Below are 9,366 nucleotides of genomic sequence, written 5' to 3' on the forward strand. Positions count from 1 at the left end.
TCCACCCAAATCTAGAGTAAATCTCTCTTCTCATGTTACATCTTCCCCACCCAGGGGCAGATTTTGACCTCTAGGAGCTCTAGGCAAGATACTGGTTTGAAGCCCTCATCAAACAATCCATAGCACTATGTTTGCCGCGGAATGCAGCCGGCATCGGTAGAGTACCGTGGTCCATGTACAGTCTACAGATAAATTCTCAGCTGCATGAACATTGTGTATAAATTGTGCACAAATCTGTCTACAAATCATTGTGTAAAACTCTGAGTTAGGCTCTAGGTCTTTGTGAAGTAGGCTTAATATCTGTGTCACATTTCAAGTAATCTGAATGCCCACATACATATGGACCCATGCTTATCTTTGCTCCCGATGCCCCATTCGCACCAATGGGGTGTCCGAGTGTCTCACACGCAAACACATCCCGATGATCGGCATTTTGAGAGCAAAGATATCTGTGGTTCCATCTGTACATTTATTTTTCCAATCACAGAACATCAAATGAAGTGTGTGCATGTTCATGTGGGCAGTACGGATGGTGTAATGGTTAGCATTACTGCCTCACAGTGCTGAGGTCATGGGTTCAATTCCCACCATGGCTCTAACTGTGTGGAGTTTGTATATTCTTCCTGTGCTTGTGTGGGTTTCCTCAGGGTGCTCTGGTTTCCTCCCACAATCCAAAAATATACTGGTAGGCTAATTGGCTCCAAACAAAATTAACCCTAGAATGTATGTGTGTGTACATGTGGTAGGGAATACCTGGAGCAGGGACTGATGTGAATGTTCAAATATTCTCTGTAAAGCGCTGCGGAATATGTATGCGCTATATAATGAACTGTTAATAAATAAATGTGATCAGAGCCGGCCTTAGGCATAGGCAAACTAGGCATTTGGAATGTCTAGGGGCATCAGCAGCTTCTGCTGATTAAAATGATATGCAGCATGCCTATATTCTGTGTGTGAGTGAGGCTGTATCTGCATATGAAATAGTGAATTCATGGAAGTCACTGTAGGTACAGCCACAGTCGCACACATAATATAGGCATGCCGCATATCATTTTAATCATCAGAAGCTCCTTATGTGTGTGCTGGTCATAACAATGCAAATAAGATGAATTTTCAGCAAAAAAGGCTCCCAACGTTAGCAGAACTGGCCAGGAGCTGCATGGCTTATTGAGTTAAGATGTATGAGGAAACATCTGTATCCAAGCAGAGGCAAAGGTCACAGTGTTAGCAGCTGTGCGAGTGCTGTCTGCGGGTGGGTTGGTTGTACAATAGTGTTCGGCATATATGTGTCATGTATAAATGCATTAATAATGTGCGACATATGTGTGTCATGTGCATAAGGGCATTAATAATGTGCAACATATGTGTAATGGGCATTATGTGTGTCATGTGTATAAGGGCATTAATAATGTGCAACATATGTGTCATGTGTATAAAGGGCATTAATAAAGGTTGGCATAATGCGTAAGGGGCATTATGGTTATAAGGACATTAATAATGTGTGTCATGGTAAGGGGCATTACAGTGTGGTATTATCAGGGGTGCTGAGAGAAAGGGGTAGGGGGTACAAATTACCCAGGCAAAAGTCTGATGGAAGGGCCCAGTGGGGGCCCCGGGCCCCCTCCCCTTAAGTGACAGCAGTAGCTGCAGCTCTTCTCCTCTGCCCAGCACACACTGCTTTGTGCTTGGTTTAAGTGTCGCCATGGAGGTGCTTAAAATACAATATTTTCTCAGGATTTTTCTCTAAGGGTATAATGTGAATAATGTGAGGAGTAATGTAGATAAGGTAAAGTGGTACTACTGTGTGATGTAACGTGAATAAGGGACACCATCGCATGATATAATGTGAATAAAGTGTCACTACTGTGTGGCATAATTTGAATTGGGGGTACTATTGTGTGGCCATGCCCCTTCCCAGCAAGAACACACCTCTGTTTGGGCTGTGCACCAAATGTGTGCACTGTTTCTATTTAAAATATTGCCGGTAGGAGCACCAAAAGGATGACTGCTATGATGAGGGTTGATGGTTCTAGGAAAGGAGAGAAGGGTCAGAGGCGGAACTAGTGGCTGTGCTAGAGGGCACCAGCCAAAATCTTGCCTAGGGCGTCATTTAGGCTAGGGTCAGCTCTGAATGTGATGTTATGCATTGCTCCTTTGGGAACATCTGAATGTGATGTTGTGCATTGCTCCTTTGGGAACATATTGGATGGCCAGGATATCTTTACGTGGCCTCTGGGACCTGCTGGGCCCTAGGCAGGCACCGAGTTTACCTTGTGGAAAATCCATATCTGAAGTGCAATGTGTTTTCATTGGCAAGAATTTCTTTGACATGCAATCTCCACTTGAAATATGCATATATATAAATCTGTTTGTCAAAAGGTCTCCTCTCAACAGGTTCTCAATGTTAGCAGATATTTGGCCTGACACAAACCTGATCACTCATCTTGAAATTGCAGGTAACAGTGAGTAGGTAGCCACCATCCAGACAGAGTGAAAACCCGCCCTCTAAATCTGCGAGTGAATTGTGAAGTGAGTGAATTGCGAAAAAATCGCTATCTGCTATCTTGTTGCACATCCATACCCAAGTCCCAAACCATCAAATGATTTTCCCAGTCTGTGCAAATGTGAGTAAAGGGTTATATTTGAGCGTGATTTGACCCTTTTTCACCGTATTTCCACAAATCAGACTGAGAAATTGCATGAAAATGTCAAATCAAAGATGATCATAAAATACAAAATGTATTATAAAAAAACAAATAAGCCAAAATTCTTTTTCAACAACCTTTTATTTCCACATATCATGGAAGAATAAAACATCATTCAATAGGACAACAGAAAACATCCCTGAGAGGATAATTATTCCCCCTTATTTCTTCCTTGATTGAGCACCATCTTTTGCACCAACTAATGCACCAACTAATTTTCTTCCATTATAAATCTTCTTTTGTTTGTTTATTTCTGGACTGTAAGTTGAGTCAGACTCCTTTTCTCTTGCCTCATGTACCTGTAAAGGAATATATTGTTCTTCATAATGAGTTTATTTGACTGTATATTTTTCTTGAACTGCATGTTCATTCAGTATGTCCTTTTTATGAGGTTTCCTGCATTCCGTCTTTAAACCAACAGTGGCCGAGGTCATGTGAGGTTTGACCATGTCAGAAACAGACAATCTCTGGCTAAAAGATAATTATGTATTATACTTAAGCCCTTTTGTTGTATCTCTTTTGCTGTTCTTACCATTTAAATTGCCTCAGTCCAGTATTAACTCTATATTTAATCAGCTTTTTTTAATACTTTCATTCCACTCACCAGTCTGTTATTGGATCTGAGACTCACTCCAAATTATTAATGTTTAGATAATAATAACTTATATACTGTTTATGCACAGATAACATTATTTTCTACTTGGCTACATACAAGGGCTGCACAATAAGTTTCTGGATGCACAATAACTATTTACCAACAAAGTGAACATCATTTTTTCAGTATTCGCCAGATAAGTCTGCACAACATGAACTTAAACTGTGCAAATAATTTCTCTCCCCTTTGGAAATAAAAGTTAGTTACTTGTTTCCTAGCACGGCCACAATCTTGTCCATCGTGTATCTTTAAGTTAAGGTACACGATGGACGCGATGGACCCGATTTCCTTTGAAATCAGGTCCATTTTGCCGGCAAAGGCAAAATCGGGTCCATCGCGTCGGTCGTGTGCATTAACATGGCACGCGACGCGACCTACGCGATGGACCCGATTTTGCCATAGGCTTCAATGTTAAAATAAGGCAATTTTGAAGTCTAGATTTAGACGTCTAAATTCAGACTCCCTGCAGTCCTGCGCACCGCTGACAACCCGGCAATTTACGCTCCTCCGGCAATTTAGAAGTCTAGAGTTAGACGTCTAAATCCAGACTCCCTGCAAACCGCTAAGATGGGGGCATCCACGCCGACGTGGATAGTGGGGGTATGAAAAGGTCGTAGGACGCGTACCACCGCCCCTCGCGGGCTCGCTGCGCTCGCCATGCTTCGGGTTGGCGTGGATAGTGGAATTATCAAGGTCGACAGCTGTTACGTCGACTAGTGTCATTGTGAACAGGTTTAATAGTGTACCCCTAGACTCTACTAAATTTAGATGCCCCCATCTTAGCGGTTTGCAGGGAGTCTGGATTTAGACGTCTAAATCTAGACTTCTAAATTGCAGGAGGAGACTGCAGGGAGTCTGGATTTAGACGTCTAAATCTAGACTTCTAAATTGCCGGAGGAGTGTAAATTGCCGGGTTGTCAGCGGTGCGCAGGACTGCAGTGAGTCTGGATTTAGACATCTAAATCTAGACTTCTAAATTGCCGGAGGAGTGTAAATTGTAAATAATCAATGTGAAAATCGGGTCCATTGCGTCGGTCGCATCGCATGCTATTTGGTCGCATGCGATGCGACCGACGCGATTTTTTCCGACACGACCAACACAATACAAATCGGTGTGGCCGTGCTAGGAAACAAGTACCAAAAGTTATTTCAGCTGGAGATGGCCGAATACGAGGCAGGTGCTGACGCCATGTGACGTCAGCAACCCACCAAGCAGGCATCGCCAAAGCCGTTTGCTCCCTTAATTAGACCTAAGAGACTATGGCTTTGTGCAGGTCTCCAGAAACATGGTGACAGCTCCTTTTTCCCAGGCAAATATTTATTATGTATGTGCAAATCACTTGGAAAATGGTCACCACACCATTCGCTCTGTGATATCTGGCTGCTGTGCTGGCAGGATCCGCGGGTTTATGGACGGGTAAGTATAGAAACACTTGTGTAGGGGGTGCAATGTGGTCCTTCTGGAGACAGGGGCCCATGTACAACACCAACCCTGCACCATATATATATATATATATATATATATTTTAATATAGAGGGAGGGGGAGAGGGGGTTGGTGGGTTTGCGGTGGAGGTGTCGGGCGGCGAAAAGAAGCCCATAGGCTTCTATAGGGTATCGCCACTCAAAGGTGGCGATACCCTACAATGCGGTAATGTGGCGGCGGGGTTTTATTACATAGGAAAATGCGGTGAAACGGGGGTTTTACCACATTTTCCCCTTAGTACATCCCGCCCTTATTGAGCAACAGAGAGGGTGACGGGGAAGTGGAAAAGTCTCCCTCATCACCTCCAGCCAGAGCACCTCCTTTTTTCTTTAGGGCCTACCGTGAGCTGTGACTGCACTGTAATACTGTTCATTCTGATTCATTATTAGTACTACTGATACAAGGGGCTGGCTGTGGGTCCTTTGATACCATGGATCACAGTATATTGCATCGGCTGCACTGCTGGTAGTTCAGCCTCTGGCCAGCTGCCAATTTAGGCTAACCCAAAAAAAGGCAAAAAAAACTTTATGAAATAAACTAATCCCAAAGCATTATCATGTACCCCATCAGCCTTAAAGTATCTGACCTAAAAGTTACGAAATACCCCTGACCCCTGTAAAACAATACAATCTGAGAAAAAGCAATATTAACTTTCTTCCAATCCTAGGGGTTTACATACTAAGAGGTGAGTTCTATTGAAGATGAGATGTTGCTCATAGCAACCAATCAGAATTGTCCTCTTATTTATTTAGCACCTTCTCGAATATTATAGATAAAATCTGATTGGTTTCCCATAGCAACATCCAATCTCTAATAGAACTCCCATCTTCGTAAATAAACCCCTTCGACCCCAATACAACATACGAGGCACCACCTATATGACTATATGCACTCATGACCATGTAGATCTAATCTGAACCAAAATTGCCTCCAATTACACAATCGACTTGAGACTCTTCAACTGCCCAAAATAATTTCTGTACCAAAGCGTTTTACATGTGACACAAGTAAGAGCCTCACAATTCAAACCTCTAAACTATTCAATGTGCACCCAGCCAGCAACAGCAAAGCTCAGCCTAAAACGTGTCCAAGTGACCAACAAACCAAACCATCCCAAAACAGAACCTCCAGCTTTAAACAAATGCCAAAATCAAGGTGAGAATACCATAAAAATGATAATAAAAAGTAAATATTCAACCTTGGCATAGCCAGGGCAATGGGAAAACAGGTAAGCTAAGTGAAAGAAGAAAACTCAAAAACCTTACATGAACTGAAAATGTTTTTGAGTTGACACAGGGAACACAGGGCTAGAAAAGGGCTCTATGACACCCATTGCTGGCTCCGCCCCCTAGTCCTGTGACATAGTTGCTGAGGGGCAGCATCAATGACGTCCAAAGGTCTCTGCATCCATGTGCAATGACCAGGGACTTCTTTTTGTATTGGCCCTTTACTAATAGCTGAGGCTCCCACTTTTCCAGGGATACCAGAATTTTGAAAATCTGCCATGGGGAAATAGAGATATCCAACTTCAAAGCAGCAGTCCAGTCAGAAAAATCTGAGAGTATATTCCAAAAGCTGTGACTCTTCCTTTCTGTGGACACTTGTCTCTATCTTGCCCAGAACCAGAGATATCCACCTTCCGGTAGCTAGTCCCTGCTTCAGCTCCAAATGTCTTTTGTACAGTTTTATATTTTTGTCAATGGATTGCTCTGGCTCAGTCCTAATCTCTGATCCCCAAGTCCCCAGCACATCCTGAATGGTGGGACTTTAGGTTTTTATACTATTGAAGGCTAAGAAATCTATTTCCAGATAATGGAGATATCTGCAGTCAAACAAGCTGCACTTCCATCGGAAAATGACGAATATTAGGCCCACTCCACTATCCAACCCTCCACTGCGTATAAAACACCCCCTACCTCCCTGGAAGTCATGTACAAGGGACCCTTCATTCAGGTCTGTGCCCCCTTCCACACGTTAGTGTTTTCCCTCCCACCACCTTTGCAGTAAAGGAGTAATTAGCAGAAGTTACTGCTCCAGGTCCTACATGTTGTGTGGAAGATAGAGCACCCCCTGCCCCCGTGGGACATCAAAGCTGCTGCCGATAGCACCCCCCACCCCTAGGAGGGGAGAATGGGTAAAAGCCCCAGTGCATTGTTTTGCCCAGGGGCCTACACTGCTGTTAAGACGGCCCTGGCAATGACATTGCTCGCTCTACCCTGATTAAGGCCCTGAGGAAGTGTAATATACAACTTATAGCACTGCACATAAAAAACTTATAAAAGGAAGATCTTTACCACCGAAGAGCTTAGATGGAAGATGGACAGGCCCCCTGCTGTGCAAGTTGCAGCCCTATGAATAATAATAAAAAAATGTTTATCATATGATATAAAATACCTTTTTATATTTAAAATCAATAATGTTTACGTCATACAGTAATTGCATCAGAATCAGCTTTACTGGCCGGAATACTTGAGTATACTAGGAATTTGTTTTCGGTTTGCTGTGCAGCAGCCAGGTTGGTAACTAGTAAACAGCATACAGTATACACAATAAACATAACCAGGTGGGGAAACATGTACAGTCATACAGAAAGTTATTCCGAGGGGACACCGTTTTACATTATGTGCAAAGGGTTATGGCACGACTAGACAGTGAGTTCCATTGCAAATCTTTTGGATTTACAAATAAAGCTTTGATATTTTTTACATACAAAAATCAAGACACCCATTTGACCTTAAAAGCAGGCCATAAAATGTACCTGTTACCTTTCAGGTCCTGAATAAAGATGAAAAAAAAGCAATAACTGGAAACTGTAGCAGGAGACTGAATAATGGAGAAATAAGGGCAATAACTTTGGTTTCATGACTAAACACTTACCCGGACTGGTGTTAATTGTTTGCAGCATCTGTAAAGCTTTCTTTTTACTTCATTCTAGGTTATATAATACAAAAAATAAGGTGTAGTAAATTGGAAAATAAATATAACGTTAAAAGAAGTATTCATTATAATTTTCCAACTGACACACATTCGGCAGTGAAGATAAACAGTGATAGTGGCGCTCTGCCCAGGTTGCTGGCTGCTAGGTCGAGTTTGTCCCAACTCAGGAATAGATAACAAATAGGTAGATTGACCTGCGCTCATACACTACAAATCAATAAATGACACTATTACCCCCGGAGTGGGGCGTGTGTGAAATTGTGTGTAAAGTTGGATTGAAATGATGTATCTCTACACAATGATGAATTTAGGCACTGATTTATTTAAAGATAAAAATATATATGTACACTGTGCACTGTTCTTGTGCCGGGTGATGTTCCCAGCCGGGAGACGTGCTGCCGGTCACACAGATACAGTCTGTGGTGGTTAGGTCTGGACCAAGCACAGTGTGTGGTTGGGAGGGGGGGGTGCAGGGTGCCTGGGTCGGTCCGATCACTCTGTGTTTGGGCAATGCACAGATGTGATCTGGATGGGGCGGGTGGTGACGGCGTGACAAGGAGTGAACTGATTTGCAGGAGACAGTCTATGGGTCAAGGAAGATGCAAAGGTGTCACCGATGGCTGGCGTCCCAGGCACCTCCGATGGTGCACCTTACACGTACCTGATACCCTGGAATAAGCCTTGCGTCCTCACAGTCCCTCGCTGTCTGCAGTCTGGAGACTTCACCGGCATCTGCCTGGAAGAGAGAGACGCTGGCTGTCGATCCACACTGCTACAACACCAGCCGCACGTCACTTCCGGGTTCAGCTGGGCAGCGTTACCAGGAGTGGGGCTGACGGAGGGATGTGCGCTCAACTCCTGGGTGGCGGAGGAGACTTACTTGCTGGGTCTGTGTGTTGGAGATGTGTGAACCAACACGTTTCTGCCCGTGTAGGGCCTTCTTCAAGGATAATGAATGAACTGTGTTCACTGTATTTGTAGGGTGGTAGTGGGACACGCCCCCATGGAGAGTATCGTTCATTGGTCCATGGAACTGTCACTCTTAATTAAAAAGACTTCAAGCTGCAAGTCATGCCATTAGTGCTTCAGAGGTGAATTGCTGAATAATTATTGTGATTGCTTGCTGTCTAAGATCATTAACAAGGGGATTGTGTCAGCTGAGTTGTGTGGGCTGATTTCTGACTGCAGGTCATCTGGCTGTTATGTAAGTGTTGACACAGTGCTTTCAGGGGCGGCGCGCAGCTGACGCATTGAAAAGAGTGAGCAGGAGGCATTGCGACGGGTGGATCATTGAATACTGCCCACTGTATGGAGTATGTACTCATAGGCGTGTGCACATTGGGGCAGATGTATTAAGCTTTACCAAGAGATAAATGCAAGGGTGATAAAGAGAGATAAACGTCCAGCCAATCACCTGCTAACTGCCATGTTACAGGCTGTGTTTGAAAAAAGTCAGTAAGGAGCTGATTGGCTGGACATTCATCTCTCTTTATCACCCTTGCATTTATCTCTTGTTAAGGCTTAATACATCTGCCTCATTGAGTGTTAAGGGTGCACAGGCACCCCCTAATGCTGTGCCCCCACC

General features: G+C 43.7%; 1 long non-coding RNA gene across 1 annotated transcript; it reads right to left on the reverse strand.

The window, feature by feature from the left end:
• Nucleotides 1-2,767: 2,767 nt before the first annotated feature.
• On the reverse strand, nt 2,768-8,626 carry LOC146036603 (uncharacterized). Its single transcript, XR_014460879.1, has 4 exons — nt 8,443-8,626; nt 7,722-7,775; nt 7,139-7,193; nt 2,768-3,004 (listed from the first exon to the last, which is right to left on the reverse strand). It is a non-coding gene; the product is annotated as an uncharacterized LOC146036603 (long non-coding RNA).
• Between the last annotated feature and the right edge of the window lie 740 nt (nt 8,627-9,366).

This window comes from Crinia signifera, chromosome 9 (genome assembly GCF_055691185.1).
Source record: "Crinia signifera chromosome 9, ASM5569118v1, whole genome shotgun sequence".
Classification (NCBI taxonomy): domain Eukaryota; kingdom Metazoa; phylum Chordata; class Amphibia; order Anura; family Myobatrachidae; genus Crinia; species Crinia signifera.